We start from the raw sequence: 23517 nt of genomic DNA, 5'->3' as shown, positions 1-23517 counted from the left end.
TCAAAAAAAGTCTTTACTTTGGAAAAGTATAAAGTTCAAACAAAAATCACTCCTGAGAGGCAAAACGTAGCAAAGCAAATTACAAAGTAAATAAACTTGACTATGGTCACAAAGTACAATAATCTCTTGGCGAGACAAGCTGGCTCTCTAAATGGCACAAGGCACAAGACGAACTGGCAGAGGACAAAGGGAGACAGGACTATTTATACATGAGGTAAGGGGGAACAGGTGGAAACAATCAGGGGCGGGGCAGACGCTGACGATGGCGGGAAAACACACAAAGGGAGGAAGTAAGGGGACCTGAAATGAGAGACAAGAGGTAAGTACAAAAATAAAACAGGAAGTGCAATGACAAGACTAGACAGGTGAACAAAACGACTTGACTAAACATAAATCTAACCTGGGCTATGAACTAAACGTGAAACAATAACATGAACCTGATTAACATGACATGAATAATTTAGCAGACATGACGGGATGTTACAGTACCCCCCCCTCTAGGGACGGCTCCTGACGTCCCAGGAACTTCTGGGTGATCCCGATCAAAATCATTAGTCATGGCCGGATCAACAACGAAACTCGCTGGGATCCATGCTCTCTGTTCTGGACCGTACCCATCCCAGTCCACAAGGAACTGTCTTCCTCGCCCTCGCTTACGAACTGCCAGCAGTCTCTTTACGGCGTAGACGGGGCCTCTTCTACCATCTGGGGGGGTGGAGGGGGTTTAGAGGCGGGCACCAATGAGCTCTCCCTGACCGGCTTGATCTTGCCGACATGAAACGTTGGATGGACCTTTAATGACCTGGGTGGACGTAACTGCACAGACACCGGGTTTATCACCTTCGATATCGGGAATGGACCAACAAACCTTGGAGCTAGCTTTCTCGACATGACGTGGAGGGGGAACAGGTGGAAACAATCAGGGGTGGGGCAGACGCTGACGATGGCAGGAAAACACACAAAGGGAGGAAGTAAGGGGACCTGAAATGAGAGACAAGAGGTAAGTACAAAAATAAAACAGGAAGTGCAATGACAGGACTAGACAGGTGAACAAAACGACTTGACTAAACATAAATCTAACCTGGCCTATGAACTAAACGTGAAACAATAACATGAACCTGATTAACATGACATGAATAATTTAGCAGAAATGACGGGATGTTACAAAGGTGCAGCTAGTTTGAATGACTTTGTATACTGCAGGGTAGCTTGTGAATTTACTCCAGGTGGAACTAAGTCTGATTTAACACTTGATTATATTTCACATCATTCATCCACATCTATGAGGGAACTAAAGGTATTAAATACATGTAGTGGAGTAAACATACATCATTTACCTCTGAATTGTAGTGGAGTAGAAGAACAAAGTAGCAAAACATAAAAATACACAAGTAAAATACAAGTATCTCAACATTTTACTTAATTACAGTACTTGAGTAAATCTACTTAGTCACTCCTCACCTCTGCTTGTAACCTAATTAACACCCCACCTCCAAAATAAGGTAAATAATGTATTGAATAATGAATAATATTGAATCATTATCTGAAAGCATTCTTCAGACAGCTGTTAAACTCCTCAGTGAAGGTCAGCATTCACATACTGTATGTCCAGAATATACTGTTAATGTTTATAGTCCTCATATTCATTTATTATTAAAGTAAACAGTATTCATTCTACTCTATCTATTTTCTAATTTTACATTTTATTCAATCTTAATTCTATTTTATATGTACAGATGTAGCACTGAATTTCGGACTCCAGTTTACAGCTTCCTGCCTACTACCTGCCAAAGACCAGTATAGAGCAATGTTAAGCCCTCCCACTATTTTCCAAGAGGGCGTTGCCAGATTTTCAATTTCAGGTTTTAACCAGGAGATGGCGCTTCATTCAAAAATACAGAAAGACAAGTTTCATGGACTTTCAGTTGTGTTTTGAAGAGCATTTGAACACATCAATATTTTAGATCAACTAAAGTATATCTAATCTTGTAATTCAATAATATATAGTCTTTATATATTAAATAATCATAATGTAAATGTTTACATTACACTTCTTTATTTGTTATGCTCATACTTTAACCTTTACAATCGTTTGCTTTAATATGCAGTATATTTTTGTGTTTGCTTCCTCCTGCTCCCTTTCGGACACATACTGTATGATTTATTATTATTATTAATATGAAGATATTATTAAGATAAGATAAGATGTTACTTTTTTGATTGAACATTTTAGTTTAGAATGTGCTGTCCCACGGTAATTCAGAAGGCTCACAGGTCACATTCCGACCATTATTTAAAACAATAGGTTCTTTCACACCGTCTACAGTTTGATTTGTATAGAGGGAGCTCTGTCAGTTTTCGAATTACCCATTTGCTTTCGGGGAGCCCTATTTTTCAGAGCACATCCTGCTACTAAATATGTCACATGCACGCTCTGTTGACTGGCGCAGCAGCGCGGATGCGATAAATTGCTATAAAAACACTCTTCTACTAATACAGACGGTGTCACTATGCCGGCGGATGTGGCCGTTGTTGAAACCTCTTCAGGCTCCGCATCGGCAGGACTCTCCCTCGGTGTGGAGCTGTCAAGCTCGACCCTAATGCCGCTTACAGCCGGCCAACTAAAAGTTGTTTTCCGTTCACGTTGTCATTTTTAGACTCCTTCGCTTCTTTGCTTGTGAATCCAAAAGCTGTGACGCTTGGCTGTTTTCGTTTTGCCATATTTTTATATTACACATCCAGAGTTAAAAAAATATATCAATATGAACATTTCAAATACCGCGCCGGCATCACCGCCATAACCATAGCAACGTAAGTAAGAATGCAGCGCCGCCACGTACAGATGGCAACACCCAGACATATTCACAAATATAAAACAAATATTCAGAAACTGTAATGAACAATAACTACTATTTATTTCAAGAACTGTTATTTACAGAAACTCAACATTTCTAATGTGTGTGACACAAATATGCACGATTGTTTTGGGCTCCCCCTATTTATCTCAAAGTCAGCCTTCAGGGGAGCTCCCTCCCTCTTCGGGGGAGCCAAGCTCCCCCTAGCTCCCCCCCATTTCGAACAGTGTCTGTGGCTGAATGGCCAGCGATTAGGTGCGGCGCATTTATCATAGGTGATCAGAGCTAACTGCCTGCCGTCAGATTTCATTTAAAAAATAGATCTGATTTTAAGACTATTTCTGCGCTCATAAAGAATGATAAGAATAAGAATAATGCGTATTGAACTGGTTTCATTAATTAGTGAGTTTATTTAACACTAGAACCGCCAATCGGGTCAATTTGTGTGATGTGTGTTGTGTGTGTATGTACGTTTTTTTCAATAAAATATTAAAGTCTCCCAGTCCGTGACTTTTCCTGAAAGTGTGTTATGTAGCACCCTGTGTTGTTAAAAATTGCATTCTAATAGCGGGATTTGACGGGTTTAGGTAGGCCTATACAAAAACCTCCGGCGGTTCTCGTGTTAAGGTAATTAGGTACAGTAGAAGCCCTTTTTTATCAGTAACGAATTTAGCAGTTGAACATAAAAGTCAACTAACTGAGGCTCACTTGCAATTACAGTGTTGTGTCTAACTGTAAGCTTGTCACTCAGAATAACCTACCGTTAATTTAGCTGCTGGAGAAGAAAGATCAATCGGGGAGGGGGGGAGAGAGCTGTGGTTGATGGGCCATTAGTTGTGTAAATACACAGCTGAGAGCTGCCGTTTCATTCAGACTGTTTAAAAAACTGTAACAATGGACTATTTTTCATAGCGGATGCATGTCAATTTAAATCAATACATACAACTATTTTTAAATCAATACATACAACTATTTTTTAAATCAATAAAAACATTTTCTAAATCCATAAAAGCATTTCAATTAATATTGGGAGTCATGTCGTTACTTTGTTGAGAATGTGGCCGTGTAATAAGCGGGATAATTTGCAGCGACTTGTTCCTTATGGGGAAAATAACACCCGTCATGTGTGTGTAGAGGTGTGTGTGGTTAAAACACTTTCATGAAGTGAAAAAGTGGAATTTCCTTCTATAAAACAGCTGTGGGCAGCTGTGAGTGTCACGGACATGAATTCATAGATCAAGGCAGACTGGTGCACACACTCTCCTGTCCTGCCAGGCGACACGCCCGTTCTAAGCCGTTTCCCTCACTCCTCACATCCCAAGCATCCCCAAAAAGTGTATTATGTTGTTACATCTCAGATGTTATGTTTCAGTTGTGCTCTGTCTATGTTCAGTGATGCAAACTTGTCACCTTTCGGCGTAATTCGCAGTTTTGAATCCAAAATAAGTAGTTTGTGTGATTCATGTCGATCTGCAATACAAATATTTTTGGGGTATGGGGGGGGCTGGGACCCGGAGTAATCTGCGGCCGTGAGCTGTTATGCGCCATCATGACACGCATGGTGTTCTTTTTTTATATATTATAATGAAGTACGAGCTGTTTGCTCGAGTCTTCCTGCCTGTCCGCTCTGCTCATGGATGTATAATAAGGCTCTGCTGCTCCGAGATGATGGTCTAGCTTCAGCAGCTACATTACCTACGGGTGCGTTTGTTAATATTAACTGTGCGTCCGGAGTCACTGTGGCACAGACTGGACCGCTGGTGAACAGCTGTTAGAACGGGCCGTTCAGGTGTTCAGAGCAGAGCTCCCTGTCGGAGCGGCAGAGCGTGATGTGAACTGAATTTTTTTTCTGTGGCAATATTATTTAAGGAATCGTTGAGCTAGCTAGCTAGCATACATTGTCACTATCTGCTAACGTTAGCTTTAGCCTTCTATTTCTAATAGTTTTTTTCATAGGCTATAAACAGAGGTGGTATAAGTATATATATATTGTACTTGAGTAAAAGTAGAAATACTCAGATCTTGTACTAGAGTAAAAGTAGAAGTACTCAAATATTGTACTTGAGTAAAAGTAGAAGCACTCAGGTCTTGTACTTGAGTAAAAGTAGAAGCACACAGATCTTGTACTAGAGTAAAAGTAGAAGTACTCAGGTCTTGTACTTGAGTAAAAGTAAAAGTACTCAGATCTTGTACTTGAGTAAAAGTAGTAGTCCCAGAGTGTAGGAATACTCTGTTACAGTAAAAGTCCTGCATTCAAAATGTTCCTCAAGTAAAAGTAGAAAAGTATTATCATCAAAATATAGTGAAAGTAGCGACAGTAAAAGTAGTCATTGTGCAGATTGGTCCATTTCAGAATAATAGATATGATATGTTTTATAATGATTGATAATGAAAGTGTTCTCAAAGCTGGTAAAGGTGCAGCTAGTTTGAATGACTTTGTATACTGCAGGGTAGCTTGTGGATTTACTCCAGGTGGAACTAAAGTCTGATTTAACACTTGATTATATTTCACTTAATTAATCCAGATCTGTGAAGTAACTAAAGGTATTAAATACATGTAGTGGAGTCAAAGTACACCATGTACCTCTGCACTTTAGTGGAGTAGAAGAACAAAGTAGCAAAACATTGAAATACTTAAATAAAGTACAAGTATCTTAAAATGTTGCCCAAGTATAGTACTTGTTGAGTTTATGAACTTAGTTACTTTACACCATGTGGCTATAAAGATAAAAAGACTCAAGCCTTGCACAGAGGCACGAAAATACATTTTCAAAATGCTCAACAATGCTGCCAAAATTATAAACTGACTGCTACACAATTTAAAATAAATGCTTTTATATATTTCTATTAGATGTGACTCTTTGGCGTTTCTGTTATTATTAACACTGCTGCTTTAGTTGTTCTGACTGCTAAAATCCTCTGTCATTCCGTGGGGTGGGGGAGCCGGGGGCTCGGATCCTTGTCACCTTTTTCATACCTGATGAGTTTGCATCCCTGTATGTTAAAATGCCAAAGTCACCTTAATTCATGTAATAAAAACATCTCAGGTCAGTAACACTCAAAGCTAAATGTGCAATACCATGTTCAGCTATGTTACTATTTATAATGTTATTGTTGTTACATCAGAAGATGTACATATTGAAATTATTTCTTAACTTACAGTAGGCTATTTTTTACAATGTGTTTTGGAAGGATTTATTAAATTACAATGAATATTGTCATTGTTGAAGGCTTTTAGAAAAGGGTGAACTATAAGCCTGAATTACATAACATTGTATACCTAAAAACATAAAAGCCACAATAAATAAATCACAATTATTCTAGTTATTTTTACCTCCCGTATTGCTTTCAACCCACCAGCTTTTATGGTGTTGTTACGTCACTAACTGTAAGCTTGTCACATACAGTCTATGGTCACTCAGAGTAACCTACTGTTAATTTAGCTGCTGGAGAAGAAAGATCAGGGGGGGAGGGGGGGGGGAGGGGGGGAGAGAGCTGTGGTTGATGGGCCATCTGTTTTGTAAATACACAGCTGAGACCTGCCGTTTCATTCAGACTGTTTAAAAAACTGTAACAACGGACTATTTTTCTTAGCGGATGCATGTCAATTTAAATCAGTAGCCTACATACAATTATTTTTTAAATCAATAAAAACATTTTCTAAATCCATAAAAGCATTTCAATTAATATTGGGAGTCATGTCGTTACTTTGTTGAGAATGTGGCCATGTAATAAGCGGGATAATTTGCAGCGACTTGTTCCTTATGGGGAAAATAACACCCTTCATCCAGATGAGGATCCCTCCGCTACACTTTGGGATCCTGATCGACCGACGAAGCTCCATTAAAATATAAATATTTTTGGTGAATTTCTGAGTTTAGGCACGTTAATAACGTTTTAATGAAGTTGAATACAGTATATTCATATGTGTGAGTGATTTCATGTAAATTCGGGGAACATAAACATAAATGATCGTGGTGAAGATGATGATTAAATTAGGATTAAAAATCGAGAGCCGGGCTGCATTTCCTCCCGTTCTTTTTTTTCGAATAACACAATTATTTTGTTAAATAACAACATGGTGATATTTTGTAAATGATTACATGTCTCTTATTTAGCACAGTAGTATGATATCCGTGACATATGGATCTTAACAAAGTTCCGCTGTACATCCAGCATACTGTATCTGACTTTATTTCACATGAGCTCCAGTGTGGAACCACACTGCACTCCCTGGTGGATCAATGATCCATTGCAGCTGGCTTCATTATAATTACATTTATCTATCACGGGGGCGGTCTCAAGTCAAGCTGGAGGTTTTCCCTTGAGCGAGGGCAGATCACGTACCAATCACGGCCCTCGCGTTTCAAACTGTCTGAAATGAATCGCTACATCTGTATATGTATTTCCTACTGCTGCAAGTTATTTAAACCATTTTGTCTATTTCACTATGACATGTATTTGTATGAAGTTGTTGTCTAAGCTCCTCTCCAGATTTTCATGACAACAAATGAGACTCTTGCACAATAAAGCTTTTGAGTCCTTTTTAAATCTGTTCCCCGTGTTAAAATATACTAACTAGACCATTTTCTGTCCCTTTAGGATCCACCTTATACTTGAGGAACGTACCAAGAGTGTTTCCTCAGCCCGTCCTTGGTGTTATTTAGCTGTTGACTGACATCATGCAGGATTCTAACTAACATTTGTAATCCTGTTTCATGCCAGGAGCAGATGAGAAGGTCTGTGGTGAAGGAGAGTGATCAGCATGCAGACTCTGTGTCCTGCAGAGCCCCCCCCCCCCTATCCTGCTCAGTGAGACACAGAGCCTTGTACTCCCAGCAGCCTCCTCTGTTTAATTTACATCTTAAGCTTTCAGCTGACGCTCCATCCAGAGCGGCTCGCAGAGAGAAAGCATTTCAGGGACACTTTGTGACAGGATTGAATCCATTACTTTCCTCCCGCCTGAGTGTGAAATATTTTGGTGAAATACTTTAATAAAGGATTTGTAATTAAACTATTCATAACCTAAGTTGCACGAGTGGAGCTGATTGTAAAATCTCTTTTAAAGTAGTCTATTTTTGGAGAGGACTAAAAGGGCACATCTCACAGCATGATACACAATAGGGCCAGATGTATGCAGAGTGGAGCAGTTTCTCAGGAAGAGCCCCAGCAGGGTAGCTGTTATTTGATATTCCAGAAAAACCAAATAAAGTAATGTCCCATTTGCAAATGTATCTGCTGGAAATGTGAATTTTGGTTGATATCATACATTTAGCAGAAAGGATTAAACCCTGATTAAGTTAACCTTTTTCAGAAATAACATGTGGAATTTTACGAAGTACATTAAATCTTGCATTGCACTTGTACTAATTTAAAGGTCCCATGTCATGACCATTTCTACTGATCATAATTCCATTGTTGAGGTCTACTTTAATATATTTACATTGTTCAATGTTCCAAAATCACATTGGTTTCTCAGACAGCATCTCTGTATCAACCTGATTTCACCAGAATGCATGACTCCACCACGACTCCTGAACACCGCATTGCGTGGTGGAGTCACGAACTTTGCTACATTTACGTGTCGGCACCACGCAAACAACCCCAATGTAAAGTGAATGGGGCTGCTTTGTCGTGGTGCACACACGCATTTCTACAACGTCCCGCAGTGAGCTTTTATTCTATAAAAAGTTTTTTAAATCTACTGTATAGCTTGTAGTAACTCAAGGGAGGCTTCATTTATTTTATTTGTATTCATAATAATTTTTATTTTTCGTCAGAATGTAAAAATTACATTAGTTACGAATTTTTGTTCTCAAAAAACATTGCATTGTGTGCAATACAACTGTGATTTTTATTAAATTAGTTCGTTTTTAAGGAAGGCCAGAGCTTCAGCTGTGTCAAATAGATTGTTCCCTTTAGTTAACGTTATTCAAAAGATAATGATCATTTCCCCTTTATTGTATTACGAGCGTCCATTCCCATTGGATAACGGAGAATCTTACACCCGGAAGTAAGTATTCTCCTTACTGTCGATTGATTTTACAGTCATATCTGCACTACTCAACTCAAAAACAACAGATTATCCTTGTTTATTACACAACATTGATTGGTTTAAATTGTCTACAATGCTTTTGTATTTTTCCCCTTCGATTCGAAGAAACAAATATTTTTTCGGAGTTTTTGGATGGCAGAAGACACTACACTACCCAGAATCCTCAGCTATCGTTTGGGACTACACCATGTGCTTTGAGAAGGGTCTACCTCATGGATGTATAATAAGAACTGGATACAGCGTGGGAGGCGGGGCCTCATTAATTCCTATGAGAGTTGCTCATTGGCGCATGATGATAAAATGGCCCAACTTTTGAGAGAGCGAAACGTCACAGATTACCCGGCATGCCTGAGAAGTACCCGTATGTGCGCTCATAGCGCATGCGCAACTTTAACCAAAATGCTCGTTCACATCAAGCACGTCAATTTGCGTACACGTAACAGCACTGCGCGTTCATGACAGAATGGTAATGATTTGTTATTATGATGGATTTGATATTAACGAGGCGGCAGTTAGCAGCTAGCGGCTAGCTAGTAATTATGCTAATGTACACATCAAACGTTATGTACTTATATTACGCTGTAACAGGATCTAGTGATATCCAAGCAACAGAGCTTCATTTAGCATGAAATAATTATTGCACTGTAATATATGGAAATATATATATATACGTTAATCTAACGTCGGTAATATTAACTTTATTTAATGCAACATTTAAGGTACAATATTTAATCATACAGCCCATGTAGTATAATAATGAATTACAGCAAACATGTGCAATATATCCATTATTACAGCTCCGTGGGATGGCACTAAAACGATATGGGTCCGTTCTTATTGTGCATCCATGGGTAAAGATAAACACAACTCACATTGGTTTCCCATACAGCATCTCTGTAAACTACGTGTATTGTATTCACTGAATTTCACTCTCTTTCTTTAACGGCTCGTTGTAGCATCAGCCCCCACCCTCCCTCTGATTGGTCGGGACCATGCTGAACATGTAAAATGAACGTGACGGGCGGCGCGGTCCCGTGGGTTAGATGCGCGTTCATAATGCAGAGGGAAATAACTCTCAGAATAACGTTATTAGCACATTTTTACAACTTGAGGAACTAATGTTTTTAATAAGGGCTATACAAGTGTTCATACTGGGTAGTTTATTTAGTTTAAAAAAAATTATCCAACGATTTACAGACCACTCTTTCCCCATGTAAGTCAAAGGGAAAAAGTGATTTCGGGCCTGGCAACCAAACAGAAGTGTAGTACCACCGTTTGGCCACCACGAATATTTTCATCTGAGTCCGGCGCACTTCCTCGGGGCTTGGTCTAGCTGCGGCCGCGGACAGTACACGACACTACACGACACGCCCACCTGACACGACACTACGGTGGCTGAGAGGCACTACCGTACATGGCAGATTAAAAGTGAATTGACGACATTACACGACACGCCCCCGAAACGACCACCTGACACGACACTACGGTGGCTGAGAGACCGTACATGGCAGATTAAAAACGAATTGCAAATGTTATTGTAGCATTTTAAGCAACTATTAGGCAAATAAATTAATAACCTATCCGTTTGAGAACCCCTTGGAACCCCTTATCCCATTTTGATGGTTGAGATCTCATTTGAACAGTGAAAGCCAGAATGACAGCAGGGGTGAATTTTATTTTATAATTTTGCAATAAGTCAAAGATATGTTTACTGTATATTATAAAAATACTTGTCATGTAGGCATACTGGAGATGGAAAGGCTTTAGTCAGTGTTGTAGCTGAGATTCTTACCGTTCCAATGATGTCTTAATAATAATAATTGCATTCTTGGATTTATATAGCGCCTTTCATGAGACCCAAGGTCCCTTTAAAAAGAAGAACAGGAGTAGAAACAAACATAACAAAAGGCAGTCAGACAAAACAACAAATAGATTTGGGGCCAAAGGCCTTGGCAGACAGATGGCACTTGAGGGCCCTTTTGAACAATAGGCGAATTGTCAAACCTGATTAGCCCACTTCTCCGTGCATAGTCATATGCCCTGTTGCACGTTTCCAACTGACAGGTGATACCCAAGTTAGATTGTTGGACATGAATACAGTGCACAGGACCCTTAAAGGTCCTTGAAACTGCAAAAAGTCCCCTTTTTTTATCTATGTACTGTGATTTTAGGTGGTGATTTGCTGTGATGTCCGATGTTTTGGATGAGTGGTGCCTTTGTATGTGCCTTTTTAGGTTTTTCCTTTTTAGTTGTAGGCTACAAAAACAACATGTTGTGGTTTAGCGCTTTGACATCAATTTTGGGGGCTGTGGAAATATTGTGCCATGTTGCTGCAGCAGTCGGAGCTATCACTGGAGCGGCCGTCTGAGCTATCACTGGAGCAGCCGTCGGGGCCATCACTGGAGCGGCCATCACTGGAGCGGCAGTCGGGGCCATCACTGGAGCGGCCGTCTGGGCCATCACTGGAGCGGCCGTCTGGGCCATCACTGGAGCGGCCGTCTGGGCCATCACTGGAGCGGTCGTTGTGGTTGCTGGGGCCGCCGCCAACGTAGTTGGATGTTCGGTGCAGCAGTTTTTAAAGTGACTAAAGAACATCTCCTTTCTCCCAACGATTGTTGGGCAAAAGCCACAGTGATAATGGCTACTGGCCACACATTTGAGATGGCATTTATAAACATTATAACCTAAAAAGAGACAGAAAGTGGTTTAGAGGATTCTAGAAACAAACCAAAATGAATTTCTTGTAAATATGCTATTTGAAACAAGGTGTTTGTGCGAGAGCAATAAATAATCATGTCACCAACAATAATATTTTTGCCTATAAACTGAATTTTTGCAGATTGAATGTGTGATTATGCTCATATTGTGCCTACCCCAAATAAGGATACTATTCGAGTATTATAAAAAATTCATAACCTGAATATAAATCACATTTTTAATGTTCCATTTCTAAGGCACAGAAATAACATATGTATCCATAATGAGTTAGGCATTCAACACATCTAACAAGTAACATGTAATGTGATGAAGTATACAATGATCATACAGAATTATAGATTTACTTACCTCCATATTTCACAAGTGACCTCTGGTGGCTCTGCAAATTGGGTGTTACCCGGTCCTTTCACAAAATGGACACTGAAAGGTGTCCGAGTCCAATTTGTTGAGCTCTGAGCGTGCTCCATCACGGAGTGTTGTGTTGTTTGTCTAAAGGTGAATAAAATAGAATACAATTTACAGATGTAGCACTGAATTTCAGACTCCAGCTTACAGCTTCCTGCCTACGACCTGCCTAAAACCAGTATTGAGGAATGTTAAGCCCTCCCACTATTTTCCAAGAGGGCGTTGCCAGATTTTCAATTTCAGGTTTTAACCAGGAGATGGCGCTTCATTCACAAATACAGAAAGACAAGTTTCATGGACTTTCAGTTGTGTTTTGAAGAGCATTTGAACACATATTTTAGATCAACTAAAGTATATCTAATCTTGTAATTCAATAATATATAGTCTTTATATATTAAATAATCATAATTATAATGTAAATGTTTACATTACACTTCTTTATTTGTTATGCTCATACTTTTACCTTTACAATCGTTTGCTTTAATATGCAGTATATTTTTTGTATATTTTTGTGTTTGCTTCCTCCTGCTCCCTTTCGGACAGATACTGTATGATTTATTATTATTATTAATATGAAGATATTATTAAGATAAGATAAGATGTTACTTTATTGATTGAACATTTTAGTTTAGAATGTGCTGTCCACGGTAATTCAGAAGGCTCACAGGTCACATTCCGACCATTATTTAAAACAATAGGTGCTTTCACACCGTCTACAGTTTGATTTGTATAGAGGGACCTCTGTGGCTCGAATGGCCAGATTAGGTGTGGCGCATTTATCATAGGTGATCAGAGCTAACTGCCTGCCGTCAGATTTCATTTAAAAAACAGATCTGATTTTAAGACTACTTCAGCGCTCATAAAGAATGATAAGAATAAGAATAATGCATATTGAACTGGTTTAATTAATTAGTGAGTTTATTTAAGGTAATTAGGTACAGTAGAAGCCCTTTTTTGATCAGTAACGAATTTAGCAGTTGAAAATACAAGTCAACTAACTGAGGGTCACTTGCAATGACAGTGTTTTGTCTAACTGTAAGCTTGTCACTCAGAGTAACCCATACTTGCGTCAACCTTGAGACCTCAGAAATAGGGAGCATTTCAAAATGCAAAATGGGGAGGGGGGGGGGGGGGGGGGGGGGTGCTAGTTTATCGCCGGAATTGTTAGTTTAACATTAACATGCTTATTGTAGTTCTAAGTGCAGCCTGTAGCACCATCCTTGATGGAGCATATGTGTGGGCAGGAAAGGAGTGAGCAGAGAGTGGAGTAGTTGTCGATTCTTGTTCTGTTTTCTGTGACTATCTGCCTCACCCTGTCAGACTTTCAGTTGCGCGCGCTACTAAAGAGACGTGTTACCATGGAAACCAAACAATGGTGTAGCTGTATTAAAGTCAGAGTGGAAACAGTCCTGAGCTATCTGATTTTGTCAGAAATCGGGAGAAATATGACCCCGGGAGGAAACCGGGAGAGGGCAATGAAATCGGGAGTCTCCTGCGAAAATCGGGAGGGTTGACAAGTAACCTACAGTTAATTTAGCTGCTGGAGAAGAAAGATCCGGGGGGGAGGGGGGGAGAGAGCTGTGGTTGATGGGCCATTAGTTGTGTAAATACACAGCTGAGAGCTGCCGTTTCATTCAGACTGTTTAAAAAACGGTAACAACGGACTATTTTTCTTAGCGGATGCATGTCAATTTAAATCAATACATTGTAGTGATCACTGATTGACATAATTCACTCATGGAACTACGGGTTGGGGGTATTGTTTCGCACGGACACATATGTTGACTGTACCTGCTGCGTGCCCTCCTTTCTTCTTCCCTTCTCTTCCCGGGCTTGAAGCCGACAACATGTGTGTTTCTGATGCTCAATAAAGCTAACTTTGTTCCTTCGATACACCGCCTCGGACTCCCGTCTCTCGGCACTACATTGGAGACCCTGACATACAAGTCTCGCAGAAGTATCCGGAGACTGAACCGAACATGGCAAAAAACGTTTTTCTCGAACTGCCGGAGTTTTTGGGAGACGTCTGCGGCTGCTACGTTCGCACCGACTGAGCCTCGTTTCGTCCTCCGCGGAATGACCGATGACGACACACGCTATTTCCAAATCGTTTCGGCACTGGGAGACAGCAAGCCTTCCGACCACATGGGGATGATGCACGACCTGCTAGGCAGGGAAGAACCCGACTTCTTTTTCATGTGGCCGCATGTCCAAACAGCGCTCGCTAACACGGCTTGTGTGGAGCTCCGCGCTTTAGCCGAAGAAGCTGACACCGCCCGGTGTTTTACCCCTGAGATGCTGGCTCCGACACGCAGCGGCACCTTCCCTGGTAGAGGCACGCCACCTAGCAGAGGCTCCGGGGCCGGCGACAGCGACTGACGGCTAACGGCTTACAGCTAACGGCCGTCGACAACGACTAGCGGCTAACGGCTAACAGGTCACGGCTAACGATGACGACTAGCAGCTAACGACGACGACTAACAGCTAACGGCTAGCAGCTAACGGCTAGCAGCTAACGGTTAACATCTGTTAACATCCAACTGTTAACCCTTTTTTTTGTGGTGCCGGAGAGGAGGTTCGACCAAGTCTGGTCGGCCTTATGTGGATCCTCTCACAATTTCGCCCACCTGTTTTCAGTAGTGGACAGGACGACCCTTTTGAGCTTTTTCTGTTGCCTGAGAGGAGGTTCGACCAAGTCTGGTCGACCTCTTGTGAACCCTCTCACTGTTTTACCACCTCGACGGCGGTTTCGGACGTCGCCCGCGCTTTCAACGGCGACTGGGTGGCGCACTTCTGGACCCCGTCTCCCCTCGCCTCAACAGCTTCGGACGTCGCCCACGCTTTCATCGGCGCCTAGGTGGCGCACTTCTGGGCCCGTCTGGCCTCTCCCCTGTCCACGGCTCCTTCCTCCCGGGGATACTGCTCCAGCCTCCCGGGGATACCGCTCCTTCCTCCCGAGGACTTCGTGCCCGCTGCCGCTGTGCCTTCGCCTGTGGCCGGGCAGCGCTCCTTCCTGCTGGGGACCACGGGGATATTCATGCCCGTCCCCACGTCGCAGCACTGCGACCCAGCTTTCTACGGTGGTGGATGTTGTTTTCATTCGCCTCGACGCCTACCGCGGCCCCCTGCGGTCCCCTTACGACGGCCCCCTTACGACGGCCCGTTCCTTGGCCCGCCACCGGTGGGGATGCCCTTGCCCTTGTTGGCGCCCCTGCCCGCTCCTGCGGCCCCCTTCTGACGGCCTGTTCCATGGCCCGGCCCTCGCCTGCGCCCCCACCCTCCTCGGCCCCTGTGGTGCTTCCTCCCGGACGCGAGGATTGTCCATGGTTGAATTCTGGGGGGGCTTGTGTAGTGATCACTGATTGACATAATTCACTCATGGAACTACGGGTTGGGGGTATTGTTTCGCACGGACACATATGTTGACTGTACCTGCTGCGTGCCCTCCTTTCTTCTTCCCTTCTCTTCCCGGGCTTGAAGCCGACAACATGTGTGTTTCTGATGCTCAATAAAGCTAACTTTGTTCCTTCGATACACCGCCTCGGACTCCCGTCTCTCGGCACTACAACATATAACTATTTTTAAATCAATACAACTGTTTTTGAAATTAATAAAAACATTTTCTAAATCCATAAAAGCATTTAAATTAATATTGGGAGTCATGTCGTTACTTTGTTGAGAATGTGGCCATGTAATAAGCGGGATAATTTGCAGCGACTTGTTCCTTATGGGGAAAATAACACCCGTCATGTGTGTGTAGAGGTGTGTGTGGTTAAAACACTTTCATGAAGTGAAGGAGGTTTTCCTTCTATAAAATAGCTGTGGGCAGCAGTGAGTGTCACGGACATCAATTCATAGATCAAGGCAGACTGGTGCACACACTCTCCTGTCCTGCCAGGCGACACGCCCGTTCTAAGCCGTGTCCCTTACTCCTCACATCATCTCGGAGCAGCAGAGCCTTATTATACATCCATGAGCAGAGCCGACAGGCAGGAAGACTCGAGCACACAGCTTGTACTTCATTATAATATATAAAAAAAGAACACCATGCGTGTCATGATGGCACATAACAGCTCACGGCCGCAGATTACTCCGGGTCCCAGCCCCCCCCCATACCCCAAAAATATTTGTATTGCAGATCTACATGAATCACACAAACGACTTATTTTGGATTCAAAACGGCGAATTTCGCCGAAAGGTGACAAGTTTGCATCACTGAACATAGACAGAGCACAACTGAAACATAACATCTGAGATGTAACAACATGTTACACTTTTCGGGGATGCTTGGGATGTGAGGAGTGAGGGACACGGCTTAGAACGGGCGTGTCGCCTGGCAGGACAGGAGAGTGTGTGCACCAGTCTGCCTTGATCTATGAATTCATGTCCGTGACACTCACTGCTGCCCACAGCTGTTTTATAGAAGGAAATTCCTTCACTTCATGAAAGTGTTTTAACCACACACACCTCTACACACACATGACGGGTGTTATTTTCTCCATAAGGAACAAGTCGCTGCAAATTATCCCGCTTATTACACGGCCACATTCTCAACAAAGTAACGAGATGACTCCCAATATTAATTGGAATGCTTTTATGAATTTAGAAAATGTTTTTATTGATTTAAAAAATAGTTGTATGTATTGATTTAAAAAATAGTTGTATGTATTGATTTAAATTGACATGCATCCGCTCAGAAAAATAGTCCGTTGTTACAGTTTTTTAAACAGTCTGAATGAAACGGCAGCTCTCAGCTGTGTATTTACACAACTAATGGCCCATCAACCACAGCTCTCTCCCCCCCTCCCCCCTTGATATTTCTTCTCCAGCAGCTAAATTAACGGTAGGTTACTCTGAGTGACAAGCTTACAGTTAGACACAACACTGTAATTGCAAGTGACCCTCAGTTAGTTGACTTTTATGTTCAAATGCTAAATTCGTTACTGATAAAAAAAAGGCTTCTACTGTACCTAATTACCTTAACACTAGAACCGCCAGAGGTTTTTGTATAGGCCTACCTAAACCCGTCAAATCCCGCAATTAGAATGCAATTTTTAACAACATAGGGTGCTACATAACACACTTTCAGGAAAAGTCACGGACTGGGAGACTTTAATATTTTATCGAAAAAAAGTTACATTGCACACACACAACACACATCACACAAATTGACCCGATTGGCGGTTCTAGTGTTAAATAAACTCACTAATTAATGAAACCACTTCAATACGCATTATTCTTATTCTTATCATTCTCTATGAGCGCAGAAATAGTCTTAAAATCAGATCTGTTTTTTAAATGAAATCTGACGGCAGGCAGTTAGCTCTGATCACCTATGATAAATGCGCCGCACCTAATCGCTGGCCATTCAGCCACAGACACTGTTCGAAATGGGGGGGAGCTAGGGGGAGCTTGGCTCCCCCGAAGAGGGAGGGAGCTCCCCTGAAGGCTGACTTTGAGATAAATAGGGGGAGCCCAAAACAATCGTGCATATTTGTGTCACACAGATTAGAAATGTTGAGTTTCTGTAAATAACAGTTCATAAAATCAATAATAGTTATTGTTCATTACAGTTTCTGAATATTTGTTTTATATTTGTGAATATGTCTGGGTGTTGCCATCTGTACGTGGCGGCGCTGCATTCTTACTTACGTTGCTATGGTTATGGCGGTGTTGCCGGTGCGGTATTTGAAATGTTCATATTGATATGTTTTTAACTCTGGCTGTGTAATAAAAAAATATGGCAAAACGAAAATAGCCAAGCGTCACAGCTTTTGGATTCACAAGCAAAGAAGCGAAGGAGTCTAAAAATGACAACGTGAACGGAAAACAACTTTTAGTTGGCCGGCTGTAAGCGGCGTTAGGGTCGAGCTTGACAGCTCCACACCGAGGGAGAGGCCTGCCGATGCGGAGCCTGAAGAGGCTTCAACAACGGGCTCCCCGAAAGCAAATGGTTATTCGAAAACTGACAGAGCTCCCTCTATACAAATCAAACTGTAGACGGTGTGAAAGCACCTATTGTTTTAAATAATGGTCGGAATGTGACCTGTGAGCCTTCTGAATTACCGTGGGACAGCTGTATTCTAAACTAAAATGTTCAATCAATAAAGTAACATCTTATCTCATCTTAATAATATCTTCATATTAATAATAAATCATACAGTATGTGTCCGAAAGGGAGCAGGAGGAAGCAAACACAAAAATATACTGCATATTAAAGCAAACGATTGTAAAGGTAAAAGTATGAGCATAACAAATAAAGAAGTGTAATGTAAACATTTACATTATGATTATTTAATATATAAAGACTATATATTATTGAATTACAAGATTAGATATACTTTAGTTGATCTAAAATATTGATTTGTTCAAATGCTCTTCAAAACACAACTGAAAGTCCATGAAACTTGTCTTTCTGTATTTGTGAATGAAGCGCCATCTCCTGGTTAAAACCTGAAATTGAAAATCTGGCAACGCCCTCTTGGAAAATAGTGGGAGGGCTTAACATTCCTCTATACTGGTATTTGGCAGGTAGTAGGCAGGAAGCTGTAAACTGGAGTCCGAAATTCAGTGCTACATCTGTAGTTTGAATGACTTTGTATACTGCAGGGTAGCTTTTGGATTTGCTCAGGTGGAACTAAAGTCTGATTTAATACTTGATTATATTTCACATCATTTATCCACATCTGTAAAGTAACTAAAGGTATTAAATACATGTAGTGGAGTAGAAGCACACCATGTACCTCTGAACTGTAGTGGGGTAGAAGAACAAAGTAGCAAAACATTGAAATACTTAAATAAAGTATAAGTATCTCAAAATTGTGCCCAAGTATAGTACTTGTTGAGTTTATGAACTTAGTTACTTTACACCATGTGGCTATAAAGATAGAAAGACTAAGCCTTGACAGAGGCATGAAAATACATTTTCAAAATGCTCAACAGTGCTGCCAAAATTATAAACTGACTGCTACACAATTTAAAATAAATGCTTTTATATATTTCTATTAGATGTGACTCTTTGGCGTTTCTGTTATTATTAACACTGCTGCTTTAGTTGTTCTGCTAATATCCTCTGTTATTCCTCATTTTAAAGCCGATATTCTGTGGGGTGGGGGAGCCGGGGGCTCGGATCCTTGTCACCTTTTTCATACCTGATGAATTTGCATCCCTGTATGTTAAAAAGCCTCAGTCACCTTAATTCATGTAATAAAAACATCTCAGGTCAGTAACACTCAAAGCTAAATGTGCAATACCATGTTCAGCTATGTTACTATTTATAATGTTATTGTTGTTACATCAGAAGATGTACATATTGGAATGATTTCTTAACTTATAGTAGGCTATTTTTTACAATGTGTGTTGGAAGGATTTATTAAATTACTATGAATATTGCCATTGTTGAAGGCTTTTAGAGAAGGGTGAACTATAAGCCTGAATTACATAACATTTTATAGCTAAAAACATAAAAGCCACAATAAATGAATCACAATTATTCTAGTTATTTTTACCTCCCGTATTGCTATCAAAAAATCTTGAAGCTGGGCGTGTCTGAAGGTTGGCGATTTTTTGCAAGCAACGCGACCAACAACCAATCACATGAATCTCCCGCCCCCGACATACAAAGCAATAGCAATGTTAAAACGAAGTAAACTGGATATAAACTCTCCAAACAGGCGAAAAAACTACCAGTTTCACCCACTGTCTCTGCCACCTCCCTCCATGCCTGGGTCCTCCGGTTTGTATCCCGGTAAATAGTTCTGGTCGTAAAGAACCGGGTGATTTGCTACCGTAATATCTCGTTTGGAATATGAGGAAATGAACTGCGGTCTGGCTCTCCGAGCTTGCACGCGGTTTGATTGGCTGCGCTTGCACTGGCGGGATTTGCATAAACGGGATTTGATTGGCTGATGCCGATAGATGCTGTTGATGCTTGCAAAGCCATGCCATGCTCCCCACAATGCAGTTCGGCGAAGATTAAAAATCTTCTACGTCACCCCATTCAAGTGAATGGGCAAAGCGTTGAAAGCATTTTTTTATGCCTGTAGTGTAGACGGGCCGTAACTGTAAGCTTGTCACATACAGTCTATGGTCACTCAGAGTAACCTACAGTTAATTTAGCTGCTGGAGAAGAAAGATCAGGGGGGGAGGGGGGGGGGAGAGAGCTGTGGTTGATGGGCCATTATTTGTGTAAATACACAGCTGAGAGCTGCCGTTTCATTCAGACTGTTTAAAAAACGGTAACAACTGACTATTTTTCTGAGCGGATGCATGTCAATTTAAATCAATACATACAACTATTTTTTAAGTCAATAAAAACATTTTCTAAATCCATAAAAGCATTTCAATTAATACTGGGAGTCATGTCGTTACTTTGTTGAGAATGTGGCCATGTAATAAGCGGGATAATTTGCAGCGACTTGTTCCTTATGGGGAAAATAGCACCCGTCATGCAGCTCAGGATCCCTCCGCCACGCTTTTGGATCCTGATCTGCCGACGAGGCTCCATTAAAATATAAATATTTTTATTGAATTACTGAGTTTAGGCACGTTAATAACGTTTTAATGAAGTTGAATACAGTATATTCATATGTGTCAGTGATTTCATGTCAATTCGGCGAACATAAACATAAATGATCGTGGTGAAGATGATGATTAAATTAGGATTAAAAATCGAGAGCCGGGCTGCATTTCCTACTGTTCATTTTTTTCGACTAAACAACATTATTTTGTTAAATAACAACATGGTGATGTTTTGTAAATGATTACATGTCTCTTATTTAGCACAGAGTAAGATATCCGTGACATATGGATCTTAACAAAGTTCCGCTGTACTTCCAGCGTACTGTATCTTAGTGATGTGTCGGTCGCGAACGAGCTCTTTTAAGTGAACGACGGGAGCCGGTTCCCGGTTCTTTTTTTTTTTGCGGAGGGATCTAGATCGGCATGAAGGCACATTATGCAATGTGCAATGTGCACATTATCCCGCTTATTAGATGGCCACATTCTCAACACAGTAACGACATGACTCCCAATATTAATTGAAATGCTTTTATGTATTTAGAAAATCCTTTTATTGATTTAAAAAATAGTTGTATGTATTTATTTAAATTGACATGCATCCGCTAAAGAAAAATAGTCCGTTGTTACTTTTTGAACTAACGTAGCAACGGCAGGAACTGCTTCGATAGTGTTTTTGAGGAGCTTTTTGATTACAGATTTGAAAACATCGTTGCTTTAAAAATAGCACAATTCATTATGTCAAACCTTGGAAAGTATCTAGATATCCCTGCCCTAATGCCAAAGTATATATCAACTGAATATGTGTCGCCGTTTGATGTCTATGTCTGGACCGCTGCGTAAAAAGGTGGGTTTCTGCCCCGTTGCTTCTCTTCTATAAGAATAAAACACGGAGGAGGGAGATCTCTTTTTCTCCCCCTCTTCTGAGAGCCCAGCAGCTGATCTTAGAGCACGCTCCCCTCTCCTGCAGGGGGGCGTGGTCAGCTGCAGCTCACAGAATCTGCCTTTTCTTTATATATAATTTTAAAATGTCGATACAGTATCCCCTTTTTTTAAATAGTTTTTATAGGTGTTGCTATCTGTTTTGTGTAGCGTGGTTCTACAAGCAGGTCAGTGCATTCATTGGGTGGTATCAGAGAGTTACAAGGGTCTGTAGATGCAATGAAAACATTTGGCCACAGCAAATAATTTATATTAAACATGTAATTTTTGCTTTTGAATACTTCAGTACAAAGGATGTATTGATTAATTTAAGTGATATATGTGTACACATAGGCCTATACACATCAAAACAGGGCTACATTTGATTGAATTAAAAGGTATAATATGTGGTAAACTGAAGAGCCGTTTGGGAGCCGAAAGAGCCGGCTCTTCTTGGTGAGCCGAGCCAAATGATCCGGCTCACCAAGAAGAGCCGGAATTCCCATCACTACTGTATCTGACTTTATTTCATGAGCTCCAGTGTGGAACCCCACTGCACCCCCTGGTGGATCAATGATCCATTGCAGCTGGCTTCATTATAATTACATTTATCTATCACGGGGGCGGTCTCAAGTCAAGCTGGAGGTTTTCCCTTGAGCGAGGGCAGATCACGTACCAATCACGGCCCTCGCGTTTCAAACTGTCTGAAATGAATCGCTACATCTGTAAGTGACTTTAATATTGGAAATAGTTAACTCCTTAAACAAGCAGCAATGGACTGGCCTGTATAATCCTATGGGACAAAGCTGGTCATACTTCCTCACTTTCAGAAGGTAACCCTTTAACTGCCAGCGCCACCATTTGGTAGAGCACATTTTGTCTTGATATCTTGTTGAAATATTTTTTTTTTTTAACTCCATCTGATTCAGCCAGCTCTACTCTGTGGTTGATATGTTATTCACAAAACAACCTCTAGATGTCACTGTGGTTCGAACAAAAAGCCCTTCAGCTAGTTTAAATGTCAGGCCTACAGCATGGCCAAAAACCCCATCTAAAAACAGAGGCTCTGTCCTAATTACCTGATTGCATCCACCTGGGTTACTTGGATCTACCCAATAACTATCATTTAACTTTAAACCACACTTAAAATAATAATATAATTATACATATGTACATGTCTACAGTATAGCAGCTAATACATGTTTTGAATACAAAAACATTCAAATGTGAAAGACACCTTCAATTAATATTTAAAACTTACACAAAATCAGATTCTTGTAAAAATTAGAGTACATGCATTGTTCCATCTGTCAAGCTAAGATATATACATATAGCCTTAGCTTGACATGCTAACTGAAAGAGCATTTTCAGTTAGCTAACTGAACGTCGAGCATGTCAAGCTAAGAGCTAAGATATATATATATATGTATTCCATTCCTTTACATTTAATATTTAAAATACAAATCAGCAAAATAAACACAATTACACTACCTGTGCTCGGTGCGCCATATTGTTTGTTGTCTGTTGTCTGTAAACCTCCATGTCTCCTTAAGTATCCTTGCGTCTCACGTGTTGGGCGTGCTCTCTTCTGACCATATTTGGAAGTACAACTTCCTACAACTTCCTACAGGTTCAACCTCCACTGTCCGCGGCCGCAGCTAGACCGTTCTCAGCCACCGTAGTGTTGTGTACTGTCCGCGGCCGAAGCTAGACCATCATAGAGGCTTCTCAATTCTTAAATTGACCTTCCTCGACTCCCCTCCTCGACTCCTATCCTCGAGACTTAAGAGGCTTCTCAATTCTTAAATTTCCCCTCCTCGACTCCTTTCCTCGAGACTTAGTCCCGCCCACAGCATTCCATATGAAAAAAAAAACGTTTCGTAAATCATAAAATCATACTTTATTCAGCAGTGCTTGCTTTACTCTTTGAAAGTCATCACATGAATGCATTGTAATAAATGGTCTGGCTTCATTAAATATTACACATCTGTCGTAGTTCTTTATTTAGCTACAGAGATCGGGCATCAGAATAGACCGGAAACTATT

The 23517-nt window shown here is 41.0% G+C and overlaps 1 long non-coding RNA gene across 2 annotated transcripts; it reads right to left on the bottom strand.

The window, feature by feature from the left end:
* Positions 1 to 23183, bottom strand: LOC307038104. 2 transcript variants are annotated; one of them, XR_013807886.1, is made up of 3 exons: positions 22963 to 23183; positions 490 to 981; positions 1 to 300 (listed from the first exon to the last, which is right to left on the bottom strand). It is a non-coding gene; the product is annotated as an uncharacterized lncRNA (long non-coding RNA). The 2 variants fall into 2 exon arrangements; XR_013807887.1 differs by having other exon boundaries at positions 615 to 981.
* Positions 23184 to 23517: the final 334 nt, after the last annotated feature.

This window comes from Notothenia rossii (genome assembly GCF_949606895.1).
Source record: "Notothenia rossii genome assembly, chromosome: 4".
In the NCBI taxonomy this organism is placed as follows: Eukaryota; Metazoa; Chordata; class Actinopteri; order Perciformes; family Nototheniidae; genus Notothenia; species Notothenia rossii.
The sequence above is the reverse complement of the archived record's forward strand: the minus strand, read 5'-3'. Positions and strand labels throughout refer to the sequence as shown.